We start from the raw sequence: 14,972 nt of genomic DNA, 5'->3' as shown, positions 1-14,972 counted from the left end.
AGTAACTTAGCATTTAAAAAACCGTACAAATTCACTGAAAAAACCATAGGTTTCACACACGTTATAGTTAGGAATTAGCATTTAAAAAACCTTGCAAATTCACTGAAAAAACCATAGGTTTCACACATGTTATAGTTAGCTGGACATTTTACTGATAAAAAAACAATGAAATTCCCCCGTTATAGTTAGTGCAGGCAACTATAACTCACGCGACCGCAATCCTCTGCTGATGACATATGTGTCTTTATGAAAAAAATATATTTGTAATATATGTATAGCTAAAATTTAATGGAAGAAGACATGGGCAAATAATTGTCTAAATACAGTATTAGCATCAGCAGAGGATTGCGGTCGCGTGAGTTATAGTTGCCTGCACTAACTATAACGGGGGAATTTCATTGGTTTTTTATCAGTAAAATGTCCAGCTAACTATAACATGTGTGAAACCTATGGTTTTTTCAGTGAATTTGCAAGGTTTTTTAAATGCTAATTCCTAACTATAATGTGTGTGAAACCTATGGTTTTCTCAGTGAATTTGTACGTTTTTTTAAATGCTAAGTTACTTATATATATATATATATATATATATATATTCACTGAAAAAACCATAGGTTTCACACACGTTATAGTTAGGAATTAGCATTTAAAAAACCTTGCAAATTCACTGAAAAAACCATAGGTTTCAGACATGTTATAGTTAGCGGAAATTTTACTGATAAAAAACCAATGAAATTCCCCCGTTATAGTTAGTGCAGGCAACTATAACTCACGCGACCGCAATCCTCTGCTGATGCTAATACTGTATTTAGACACTTATTTGCCCATGTCTTCTTCCATAAATTTTTAGCTATACATATATTACAAATATTTTTTTTTCATAAAGACACATATGTCATCAGCAGAAGATTGCGGTCGCGTGAGTTATAGTTGCCTGCACTAACTATAACGGGGGAATTTCATTGGTTTTTTATCAGTAAAATTTCCGCTAACTATAACATGTCTGAAACCTATGGTTTTTTCAGTGAATTTGCAAGGTTTTTTAAATGCTAATTCCTAACTATAACGTGTGTGAAACCTATGGTTTTTTCAGTGAATTTGTACGGTTTTTTAAATGCTAAGTTACTTTACGCCATTCGTGGCGTGCACGCCCACTTAACGCAGTTCGTTCCATGCACGCACGATGCACTTCGCGCACCGTGCGCTCACAGTGAGCACGCGGTGCGCTTCGCGCACCGCGCGCCCACTTTACGCAGTTAGTGCCGTACACGCAAGGTGGGCACGCAGTGCGCTACGCGCCCCGCGTGCCCACGTTACGCACCGTGCGCACATGGAGGACATATTATGCGCTTCCTTGTGATAGGTAATCTGTTAAATTTAATTTGTAAGTGATGACAATAATATGCCATGCACAGAGAGTGTTTTTTTTTTTTTATTAAAATTTTTAGCGTAAGCGCACCGTACGCGTACGGTAAGCGTAATCGGCGAAATTTTCAAAAAATAAAAATTTACCGTTTTTGGCCTTGGGGGATCTTTGAGGACTCAACTAACATGGCTATGTGCATGGGCGCTGTCTAAACAGCCCCTTTATATGTTTTTTGCCTTTGTTTACAGCCCCCCCCTCAGAGTGCGAGAGAGAAAATGGCGGCCGCCGCTTCCTGGTTTCGACCGATTCGAATGTTTACTTAGATGTAACAGCCAATCAGAATCGCGCTCGCGCACGCCACCGTACGCGTACGGTAAGCTTACGGTAAGCGCACCGTAAGCGCACCGTAAGCTGCCACAGATATATATATTGATTTAAAGGCTATTTTCTCAGAATCTACTGAACAGATTTACACCAAACCTACAAAAGGCACTTCCTTGACCTGAGGACTAACTCTCTGCCAAATTTCTAGTAATTCTGTTCAGCCGTTCGGGCTGTAGCCCTGTCTAAAGGTCCTATGGAAAAATGCATGGGAAAAACGCGTTTTGGGACCCCCCTTTTATCTCAGCCCCCGCTTGACGAATCCCCCCGAGACTTTCAGGGTAGGAGCGGAGCGTAGCGCCCCACCTATTTTGAGAAATTCGCGAGGATTCGTCGACCGGCGCCAAAGTTATTCAAAATAGAATGTTGCGGATTTCCTAGGGAAACAGGGTCCTAACTATAACTACCTACTGGCGACCGCCAGTAGGTAATATATATATATATATATATATATATATTCCATATGCAAGGGACTCTCAATTGGAAGCGCCACACGTTGCGTGTCAAATTCTTTATTGGCAGGCTGCAACAACACAAGCAGGTAAGTTTTGGCAATTCCTCCGTTCTTTAAACTTTATGCCATACGCGTTTCTGGACCGACGTCCCTTGTTCACTGGCTGAGTTTGCAGAGGGAAGTCAGGTGGGCAATCAGTGACGCTGAGCTCACAGCGTGTCTTTAAGTCCTGCCTTAGTGGGCGTGAGCGGTAGATGCATTCTGGTATTAAAAGTCTTAAATCCACAGTGAACGCCACCTTATGTCCCTCTCACCGGAGGAATTGCCAAAACTTACCTGCTTGTGTTGTTGCAGCCTGCCAATAAAGAATTTGACACGCAACGTGTGGCGCTTCCAATTGAGAGTCCCTTGCATATGGAATATTAGCGGCCCGCTCTGGTCGCGGAAACGCCCCCCCGCGAATCAAGCGGGTCCACGGCACCGATGATTGAAGTGGTGACAAAGGAGTTACGTGTTTCATTGAAGGTACGGGAGGCAAAATGCAAACAGGATTTTGTTTTGTGCTACATCCATCTGGGACAACAATTTGGTGAGAGGGACATAAGGTGGCGTTCACTGTGGATTTAAGACTTTTAATACCAGAATGCATCTACCGCTCACGCCCACTAAGGCAGGACTTAAAGACACGCTGTGAGCTCAGCGTCACTGATTGCCCACCTGACTTCCCTCTGCAAACTCAGCCAGTGAACAAGGGACGTCGGTCCAGAAACGCGTATGGCATAAAGTTTAAAGAACGGAGGAATTGCCAAAACTTACCTGCTTGTGTTGTTGCAGCCTGCCAATAAAGAATTTGACACGCAACGTGTGGCGCTTCCAATTGAGAGTCCCTTGCATATGGAATATTAGCGGCCCGCTCTGGTCGCGGAAACGCCCCCCCGCGAATCAAGCGGGTCCACGGCACCGATGATTGAAGTGGTGACAAAGGAGTTACGTGTTTCATTGAAGGTACGGGAGGCAAAATGCAAACAGGATTTTGTTTTGTGCTACATCCATCTGGGACAACAATTTGGTGAGAGGGACATAAGGTGGCGTTCACTGTGGATTTAAGACTTTTAATACCAGAATGCATCTACCGCTCACGCCCACTAAGGCAGGACTTAAAGACACGCTGTGAGCTCAGCGTCACTGATTGCCCACCTGACTTCCCTCTGCAAACTCAGCCAGTGAACAAGGGACGTCGGTCCAGAAACGCGTATGGCATAAAGTTTAAAGAACGGAGGAATTGCCAAAACTTACCTGCTTGTGTTGTTGCAGCCTGCCAATAAAGAATTTGACACGCAACGTGTGGCGCTTCCAATTGAGAGTCCCTTGCATATGGAATATTAGCGGCCCGCTCTGGTCGCGGAAACGCCCCCCCGCGAATCAAGCGGGTCCACGGCACCGATGATTGAAGTGGTGACAAAGGAGTTACGTGTTTCATTGAAGGTACGGGAGGCAAAATGCAAACAGGATTTTGTTTTGTGCTACATCCATCTGGGACAACAATTTGGTGAGAGGGACATAAGGTGGCGTTCACTGTGGATTTAAGACTTTTAATACCAGAATGCATCTACCGCTCACGCCCACTAAGGCAGGACTTAAAGACACGCTGTGAGCTCAGCGTCACTGATTGCCCACCTGACTTCCCTCTGCAAACTCAGCCAGTGAACAAGGGACGTCGGTCCAGAAACGCGTATGGCATAAAGTTTAAAGAACGGAGGAATTGCCAAAACTTACCTGCTTGTGTTGTTGCAGCCTGCCAATAAAGAATTTGACACGCAACGTGTGGCGCTTCCAATTGAGAGTCCCTTGCATATGGAATATATATATATATATATATATATATATATATATATATATATATATATATATATATATATATATATATATATATATATATATATATATATAGTTAAGGGCTTTATACTTACCTGTGAAATACCTACATTTGAATTGTAAAGGCATGCGTTGTAAAGACTAATGCGTGGTTGCGACCGCGTTGTTAATGCATGCGTGGTTCCATCATACATTCAGTCCAGCTCCCAAGCTAACTGTTCGATGAACACGAAGGAACAATGTAATTCTCACTTGCATAAATTAATACAAAGGGCCATAGTGTAATTTTCCCAAAACTGGGGCATTTTCGAAAAATTGTTTAAGCACATAAGCTTTACAATTCAATTAAGTGTTTGAGGCTATTCAAAGAAGAAAAATACTGTCCCCCTATTAGTGCGGGGCCATGATAAATAAATGCTACGAGTTAAATGGCTGTGGTTTCTGGAAAAAACACTGAAGTAGCAAGGATTCCAGCAGAGCAAATCATTTACATATTGTCATTGCTGGTTTTTAGGCTGCAAGGAGTCTTGTTCTAAAACTGCTAGCAGACGAAGTGCATAAGGTCGCTTCTGATCCCTTCTTCCCATGGTGATCAAACATACGCCCTCGTATCTGCCTCAGCCTAGTATGGAGCGTTGTTTATAAATGTAGAGACAATTGTAACAGCACATTGAGAAACACGACGTTGCTTATTTCTGTATTGGCGCACAAAACAGGGATTCTTTGTTGTCAGCCCCTAATAAACTACCAGGAGACCTGAGTTCAAACCATAGGCCTCGCTTGCCTAAAATGCTATAACCCCAAACCACGGTCTGTCCTTCTGCGCCTCTGTTTGACAAAACTGAGCATTTAGTAACCCTTGTACTACAACATTAAACGCTATGACGGAAAACTAGACCATTCTGTTAAGCATAGAAGCATCCTCTTACTTAAAGTATTAGACTCATTCAATGAGTGCGATAAGACCTCTCAATGGGTTAATGAACGAGTTGCACAGATCTGAGTGCCTTTAATCCTAACCTAACTGCAAGCAAAGTACATCCCTGCAGGAAATACATGAAAAGCTCTAGCAAACCAGAGCATAAGAGTCACACTGGGCCAAAGTAGGCAGGACCACTTCCAGAGTTCTACAAAAGATCCTCTGGCTGCCCAGCGGGAGAAAGAAAGCAATTTGAAGTGCTTGGTCTGTGCTACTGCATGAGGTAAAGCCCCATCACCTGTCCGGGCACTTCAGCCAAGATGGATATTCCAAATGGATGAATACATTCTGCATTGCCCTCTAAGTATTTTAAGAAAAGACACAAAATTGATGGACGGAATGCAGAACAAATCAAAACATTCTCCCCCAGTCAAGAGATCTGGGTTAAATCCATCATTCTTTTGCTCACCATGCCACCCCAGTTTAGACCTGGCCATATGCAAATCATTCTTGACCCTTTGCCTCACGGGAACAGTCCAGCCCAAACTGCCAAACAAGGTCCTTCCTGGACTGGAAACAAGCATCCTAGGAACGGTTTTGGGGTTTCACCCCTCTCTTGCCAGGATAGCTTGAATCCAGTGGCAAAGAGAGCCCGGGACCTACGTCTAGGCATACCAGGCGCACTTAGGGCGAGAAAGCAAAAGACACACAATTGATGGACGGAATGCTGAACAAATCAAAACATTCTCCCCCAGTCAAGAGATCTGGGTTAAATCCATTATTCTTTTGCTCACCATGCCACCCCAGTTTAGACCTGGCCATATGCAAATCAGTCTTGACCCTGTGCCTCATGGGAACAGTCCAGCCCGAACTGCCAAGCCAGGTCCTCCCTGGACTGGAAACAAGCATCCTAGTCCCTTTTCCGTTGCACCAATATATAGTACTTTCCCATAATCCAATTGGGAAGTAATTACTGCATGTACTATGGTTTTAAATCTAGGACCTTCCTCAAAATGTTCATGTTCCCATAGCATTTGCCAGCTACCTTCTGAATCTGACTTTCAAAAGTCAGTTCGGAGTCAAGCCATATACCGAGGCTTTTAACTTCTGATTTGTGGGGAGGCAGTTGGCCTAGTGTTTCAGGCCACCACGCGGATGACCATATGGATTGTACCCTGCCTACCACCATGACTTCCGTTTTGCTCCCGTTTAGCTTGAGGCAGTGGTTAGACATCCAGTCTGCCACCTCTTCTAAACATTCGGAGGACCGGGTAGCTGCTTGGCCCTTGTCTTGTGCTAACATCACAATTAATTGTGTATCATCTGCGTAGGAGACAATCGACACCCCATACTTCTCCACACACTCCGCCAATGGCCCCACATAAATGTTAAACAAGGTGGGGCTCAAGATTGAGCCTTGCAGGACCCCTTAAGCCAAGGGAGTCTTCTTAAATAGATATGTTTGTTGTGCCACTTGGAAGCTCCGTGTGTAGAGAAATTATGTCAACCAGCTCAATGCCATACGCCTTATGCCACACGCCTCTAATCTTTGAATGAGTAGCTTATGGGAAATAGTGTCAAATGCCGTACTGAGATCTAGTAGAATCAGAGCGGCTGTTTGTCCCTCATCTGCATATTTCCTCAGTATTTCTGTGTCTATGAGTAGTGCTGACTCTGTGGAGTGGGCCACTCTGAAACCTGATTGGGAGGGATGCAGTAGGTTGTTTTTGTTAATGTGGTCTATAAGTTGTTTATTCATAGCTTTTTCTGCAACTTTAGCCACAAACGGCAGCAGCGAAATTGGGCGTAGATTTTCCAGTGCTGTATGCTCCAGTGATGGCTTCTTTTTGAGTGGTTTCACAATGGCCTGTTTCCATTTTGTGGGAACCACAACATTTTGGAAGGAGCGTGAGATAAGCTCAGAAATATATGGCATGATTATATTTGCTCCCTGCATTATTATCTTCGGTTGAGCTGGGTTCAGAGGGGATCCTGATTTTATCCCTTTTGCTATGGTGATAATTTCTTCTAGTTCCTGTATTTTAAATTCATCCAGAATTACCCCAGCAAAATTTGTCTGGCTATCACTTTTCACACTAGTTTCTTCCTGTGCTTCAATCGGGAAGGTGTCGTAGATTTTGCCACTTTATCTGCGAAAAATTCTGCCACCTTATTACAGCTCTCTTCAGAGGCTTCTGTGTCACTCCTGTTTTCCTGTATTCTTAAGGACTTTAGTATCGTGAACATTTCTTTATGGGAATTGCTGGCCTCTTCTATTTTTCAGTGTAAAACTTACATCTGGCTTTCTTAATTAAGGAGTGATATTGTTTTAATTCTTTTTTATAGTTTTCTTTAGCCTCACTACTATATTCCTTCCTCCAGACTCTCTCGAGACTTTTGCATTGTTTTTGGCTATCATTCGCTCATCACTAAACCAAGGTGCTGTTGTATTTTGTCATTTTGGAGTCCTGGTACTCCATGGTGCTGTCTTATCTAATGCCACTCTGATCCAGGCTTCCAATTGATTGTTTGCTACATTAACATCTTTGTCTAAGAAGGGCTTTTTACCCATCAGAGCCTGTGTGAAAGAATTGGAGTTTAAATTTTTCCACTTTCTTGTAGTAATTACCCTAGTAAGTTGTACTACCATCTTCCTGTGGGTAGTCAAAGAAAACTGGACTAGATAGTGATCAGACCAGAGAATAGGCCATGGTGTCTCAACCTTTATGTCTTCAAAGTTAGAGAAGATAGGATCTAGAATATGGCCTCCTTGGTGCGTTTGAGATTCTACTCTTTGTACTAGGCTCAGAGTCAGTAGGTCATTGCGTAGAGTGCATACTTCTTGGTTCTGCTGGTTATCAAAATGTAAACCCTTAGGGGTCCTCCTCACCCTTCACAAAAGAGTCTGCAGTCCCACCCTGCAAACACCACCATCTATCAAGTGGCAGTGCTTCAGGAAAACTAATCAGCAGCTCCTTGCTCAGTAAAAGGCTCATCAAGTTTCTATGGAGCTTTGTCACCTCTCCCCTCACTTCAGTGCCGAAGTGTCCTCCCTCTAGCTTCATGAGTGTCAGCAATACATTTGCACTGTATGGGAAAACAACCTCACCTTCATATTGTGCAAAAGGCCAGATCAACCTCAACCAAAATAAATCACACAGGCCTCCAGAACTCTCTTCCACTCACGCTCACTATGCATGTACCACACACAAACATGCAAATCAAACACTTGGGATGTTAGCACTAGGATCTGGGTAAGCACACAAAGCTGATCTTTACCCAAATTGGCCAATACATCGCCATTCAAGTGACACAGATAAAAAGCACTGTATGCTGCCACTACTGCTGTATATAGTAAACCAGTGTCCAGGACAGTAGTCCGCTATCTGTACAATGGGGGCATGCTTGGTGTGCCCCTCCTGGTCACAGGGCTAGTCCAGGACCTCATGCATGTCAGTGAACAGGCCTAGGCTACTTCACACACTCTAGATTAGTGTGAGACTTGGGTCAAAATCACAAACCAGGATACCTGATACATGCTGTTGGGCACTTGGGGAAGGGAAACACCTATATATGCCTTGCAAGGGATAATCCAGTCCCAATATACACATAATAGGTTAATATAAAAGCACAGTCTAAGGCCGAGGCAAACGTAAATCTAAGCAAACATAATAGTTCCTGATGTATCCAGTTATCAATGAGTCTATCTAGAACTAATGGTGTTTCTAGTTCTGTAGGATTTCATGATGTGTGCTCTATGTTCATGTATTCATGGTTTGGATGGATGTATCCATCGCAGAGTTTGACAGGAATTGAAGGCAAACCACACCATACTGTGGCCAGAAAGATGATTTTTATAGAAAAGAGTAAGGGTGTGAAGGGATCAGGCTTTCCTTTTTCCAGTTATCTACATCCCTTAATAAAAGATGCCGAACTCATGCTGGGGCCAAGGGGACAGCTTCTTTGAGTCACAGCCCTGCATTGCCCAACTAATCTAGAAAGCCCTCTTAAGAATAAAGAGCAGCCTCGCAGTTCTATGGATGACTTTGGGCAGGCAACCCTGGGCTCCAACCCAGCTGCAGTGTCTGCCCCTCAGGCCATCAGATTGTTTGACACAATACGGGTTGCCTGAAGCAGGAACGGCATCAAAGTGGCATGTCAGGCTGCGAACCTTTAATTCATATCATCCTGGAGCAGGCTATGCCTCATTTTGCCTTCTGCATGAGATCCTGAAGGCTACAGGCTAGCACTGAGGTGAAAGGTGACGTGACGTCCAGCGGCAGACTTTTGTGGCATCATCGATCATTTACTGTAAGGAGCGAAGATGGGCTGTGGGCTCTGGGTACAGAGCACCCATGCTGTCTGCCTCTCCCATGAGTTATGAGAAGGTAAAGGCAGCATGTGAGGGCTCTGGTCACAAATAACTATCTACAACCACCGCCACCACCTGTATCTCCTAAATGCAACCTGACATGGCAACCATTGCTACTAGTCACATGACACTGGTGCTTGGTCCTTAGTGATGTGATGACATGAAGCTGTTTCTTCAGAAGATTAAAATATCACTTGCCCAATCAAATTTTTTACTCAAGTTAACCAACATGTAGCTAGCTGCACTAAAGCCCATTTCACAATAGTGCTTTTTGGAGCTCTTTTTCTGGTGATCACGTGCGATCTGCTGACTACTGCGCAGTAAAGCCATACCTAAAAGGTTTTTTTCCAACATGCAATGTATGCATAATATAAATCATTTATTGTCAGATTATTCAGTGCACTTTTGAGTTGCAAAATAGTTTCTGTTATTAAAATGAAAATACTCCATAGAAGGCAGAATGATAACCTAATAGGCAACTGCATATGTTGAGAAAGAAATACTCCTCTGAATGCAGCCGAATCCCACTATACATGTATGTTAAAAAATTGGTAACAGTAAGTCTTAAGCCTTGCAAACAGCATTGCTGTCAAGCTTGCCTAAAAATAGTTCTCATCCCTCACTCTATACAGTTTAATATACATTCTCAGTGGCAGGGATATTTTTGATTAAGTCTTGCCAGTCCTCCCTGTCACACGAGTGAAGTTTGAGATAAGGCATTGGGTTTTCAGCAGGCATGGGAGTCAACATAAACAGATAAATGCTAGATTGGGTGAGTGACCTGCAAGAGCTGCAGCAAACAACTGAAAGCACAGATTCCCAAAAATAACAGAGCAAATGTTATATATAGATGGGGTGGCTAATTATTGGCAGGCAGAAGTACTAAAGGATGGCCTACACCTACACACTGAGCGCCTAAACATAGCAATTTATCTCAAACTTCATTTTTAAGAGATGAAAAGAGCTGAACTCACAAAGATATACAGAAGAGATGGCTATAAGGGAAAACAGCTTGTGGCCAGGGAAAACCAGACTGCTAAAGTTATACTGGGAGCCAGTCACTAGATACATTAAAGCACCAAAACAAAAGGGGTTACTATTGTAGAGTCTGTGCAGTTTACAGGAAATGTAGCAAAGCTAGATAGGTAGGTTGGGGGAGGTGGTGCTTGACTTGCAAAATAATTCTAAACTCATACCAGAGAATTACAGTTTAAAAAAAGTTAAGTCAGATGTCCTTAATATCTGAGAAGACGTGCCAAATTGCAGAGGGACCAGAACCATGCACCTCAATTCATTTAGCTTAAGAAGAAATAACCAATCTGCACCTGTCCTCAGGTAAATCCATTGGATTTTGGTTAAAGAGATAATTGAATACAAGACCCTTGCAAGACAATTTCCATCATCCACAAGTCTTCTAGTCACTCCCCAGGTACTTAACCAAACACTTTGGTCCAATCCTGAATGCAAGATATGCCTTCCTGATCCTACTGGCTACCTACTCGCATAGGTTCACTGTTTTTGGCAGATCACTCCAGGTGCATTGATGTACTCTGTGGAATGTCCCCCTCGCTTCTCACCTGCCTTCCACCCCACTGCCAAATCTACTGTTCATTGCCTTCTTCCCATCTTCTCCCACGGTAGGCCATTTCTAAGTGTGCTACTGAAAAGCAGCCATTTCCCCGTGCCTCACTGTAACTCCCAAAGGTTTGGTATTATTTGTTGTGGGCAGAATGCACCTCATACTGTGCTTGCTAAGGCTGGCCTACTGTCATTATGCATATGACAATTAACAGGAAATTCAAAAATAGGGCTAATGTTCCTGAGAGGAAAGAGAGGAGAGAGGCACAAAGTCTCAGAATATGGAGAGTGCCTGGGCCAGAATAGTGGAATGGGACAGTCAGTGGGACTATTGATGTTGCCCTCACACATCCCCTAGAGGATGTCATGCTTCATCATAGGGCGGTGCACCTTGTTAAGCCGGCGCTGCAATTCCCAACGGGTCCCCGAAGGGTTGCTTTGGCAGAGATCTTTTCCGAGACTGCGGTATGATGAGTGCTAGTGAGGTGGCTGGCGACGTGACGTGGGGTGTAGATTTAGGGATAAAACTGGCAAGGGTGATCCGACACTGTACTTTATTGATAGGATTGCCCTTCCAGGGTTAAAAAACCTATGGTAGGTGAGTGCTACCTCTGGGTAGTCTGAGTGTTGAGATCGGGTGGAGGGCCTTTCTACCGTCTCAAGAGAGGGACCTAGTTGTGGTCACTCCTTCATGAATGTGTTGACATGTTTCACGCCTGAGTTGGTCATAAGGATCCGTCCGGGCACTTCTTCAGGACAGAAAACAAAAGACATATAGTGAATAAACAACCCCACACTGAGTGGTGCCCCTTGGTGCTACCTACTGTGTGTGTGTTTTGTTCCGGGTCTGACCTAAAGTATGTTGGACTCCAGCATAATCAGGTGACACGGAGGTACTGCGTTGCACGCATGCTATAATTTTGTCATGCGGACAGCTTGTCTGCACCTACCTGACTCCGTGTCCCCAGGTATGACAATTAGCAGGCTGGCTATGTGAGCAGGATCAGATTGACTCTGTGCACACCAACACTAAGGCTGTAGCATCATTTTGGGTTGTGCACCAGTGGCCAAACCAGCCCAGGCAAGGAGCCTGGTTTATCCACAGCAATAAAATAAAATCACCTCATCAAGTGGCCCAGCCATAGACCCACCAGTTAAATGTAAATTCACTATCTTTCCTACTTGAATCCAGTCCCATCCTGTAAGTCTTGCAGGGTTGACTACTGTCCTTTATCACTTTACAGGAGACTTTCAACACACAGAGACATTGCAAGATGTTAGTTATCTCATTCCATTACTACCTGATCTAAATCAGTCATTTTTAAAAGACATAGCTACGCTGGATGAAAAGGTGCTTATCAGGTGTGATTAAACTGACATACTTTATTTGACTTCCAATACCTTTATTACCTCGGGAGTAAGCGTTGACTGCTCCTTATTGCTAAAGTTGGGGACACAAGTTTCTAAAAGGAATAACTTAAACAAATGCAATAAAATAGTCAGTTCTGAAACTGCAACAATGCTGTAAATTAATCACGTATTGCCCCTGACCCACAGAAAAGCTCTCCCAAAATACTTCAGCTTTGTTTTCTTTTACAGAAAAATACCGTGGTACATTTGAGAAAAAAGGTGGCAAGAGATGTCAGAAGATTCGGAGATGTATTGAGTCTGCAGAAGGTTTTTGCGCAGAGATAGAACCACAGCTTATTTTTTACATTCGTAGGAAAGTATGAGGAGGCAACAAAGATATTGTAAAGGGAATTCAAGACAGGAGCTATGATCTCTAGATCTTCTGTCAGGACATGGGCAGGAAAGGGTCCTACAGGGAGTGTGAAGGTCAAGAGGGGTAATAGAGTACACAGCGAGCAGGCTGAATTCAGAAAACACACAGAGAATGCTTCAAGATCACCATCGACTACGACCCCGTGCCAGCGTGGACCAACGTGAACATCGATGACACCATCAAGACCATGAGCACAATCCACTCCGGCTCCCCGTCAGACCCTTTCCTGCACCACATCTTCAACAAAGCCAGCAGCTCTATCGCACCCCACCTGCGCAACGTCATCAGTCTCTCCTTCAAGTCCACGACCTTCTCAGAGAGCTGGAAACTCGCCGAGATCCACACCCTACTCAAAAAACCCAAGGAGGACCCGAGAGACCTCAAGAACTTCTGGCCCATCTCCCTGCTTCCGTTCCCAGCCAAGGTCATCGAGAAAAGATCGTCAACAGACAGCTAACCCGATACCTCGAAGAAAACAGCATCCTGGACCCATCCCAGTCAGGGTTCCGCAGCAACCACAGCACCGAGACTGCCTTCATTGCCACCACCAACGACATCAGAACCCTGCTAGACAACGGTGAGACCACAGCCCTCATCCTGCTGGACCTCTCCGCCGCCTTCGACACGGTCTGCCACCGCACCCTATGCTCACACCTCCATAACGCAGGGATCCGAGACAAGGCCCTGGAATGGACCACCTCCTTCCTCTCCGGCAGAACCCAGAGAGTCCGCCTCCCCCATTCCAATCCGAAGCCTCCGAGATCACCTGCGGCATACCCCAGGCATCATCCCTCAGCCTGACACTGTTCAACATCTACATGGCCCTGCTCGCACGCATCACCCGACAGCACGACCTCAACATAATCTCCTACGCCGACGACACTCAACTGATCCTCTCCCTCACCAAGCACCCCCTCACTGGCAAACCCAACCTCCAAAAAGGAATGAAGGATGTCACCGACTGGATGAAGAGCAGTTGACTAAAGCTGAACACGGACAAGACGGAGGTCCTCATCCTCGGCTCCAACCCTTCAGCCTGGGACAACTCCTGGTGGCCAACGACACTGGGGGCAGCCCCGACAGCCACCGACCATGCACTCAACCTGAGAGTAATCCTTGACTCAACGCTCTCCATGACCAAGCAAGTCAACGCAGTCTCCTCCTCCTGCTTAAACACCCTCCGCATGCTCCGCAGGATCTACAGGTGGATCACGACAGATACAAGAAGAACAGTCACCCAGGCCCTTGTCAGCAGCAGACTCGACTATGGAAACGCCCTCTACACGGGAGCCCATCAAACGACTGCAACACATTCAAAATGCCTCTGCACGCCTCATCCTCGATGTTCCACGCCACAGCCACATCACCCCCACCTGAGAAACCTGCACTGGCTCCCCGTCGACAGAAGAATCTCCTTCAAACTCCTCATCCACGCACACAAGGCACTCCACAAGACCTGCCCAGCCTACCTCAATAGACGACTATTCTTCTACATCCCTAACCGCCAGCTCCGCTCCTCCGACCTCTCCCTCGCCACCGTCCCACGCATCAGAAGAACAACCACTGGCAGAAGATCCTTCTCCCACCTCGCCGCCAAGACCCGGAACACCCTTCCACTCAGCCTACGACAGACCCAGGACCTGTTGACCTTCAGGAGGCTACTCAAGACCTGGCTGTTCGACCAGTAGCGGCACCACCTCCCCCCCCTTTTTTCTCCAGCGCCTTGAGACCCTCACGGGTAAGTAGTGCGCTCTACAAATTCTGTGATTGATTGATTGATTGAACCCTTTGTGAAGGATGACACATTCATCTCATAACTAACACATTTTTTTACATCTTCTAACAGAAAAATAAATAGATAGGTAATTGCAAACTTTGGCACATGGCTCAATGGACACAGCAGCACACACTAGTTCAACAACATTTTTATCTTTTCTCCAGCCTCTTACCTTTTTGCTGATTGTGCCCACTTACATCCACCTCACCCCTTCATATTCTACTTCTTCACCTTATCTCTTGCCCAGCCTGTTACCTACTCTTGCTGCTTCAGTCCCCTCTGATATGCACTTCAGCCTTGCATTATATACTGTTCACTTATCTATACTCAAGCATCTTACCTTCTCTCTTTGATTCTCATATATGCATCTTTCCCCTCAGTGCTCTACTCTTTTCTTCTCATTATCCCATCCCACCCAGCCTCTAACCTACTCCTGTCTGCACGTTTTTGCTGCTTCTGCCCCCTTTATA

This window comes from Triturus cristatus, chromosome 3_1, assembly GCF_964204655.1.
Source record: "Triturus cristatus chromosome 3_1, aTriCri1.1, whole genome shotgun sequence".
NCBI classification, from domain to species: Eukaryota; Metazoa; Chordata; class Amphibia; order Caudata; family Salamandridae; genus Triturus; species Triturus cristatus.
The sequence above is the reverse complement of the archived record's forward strand: the minus strand, read 5'-3'. Positions refer to the sequence as shown.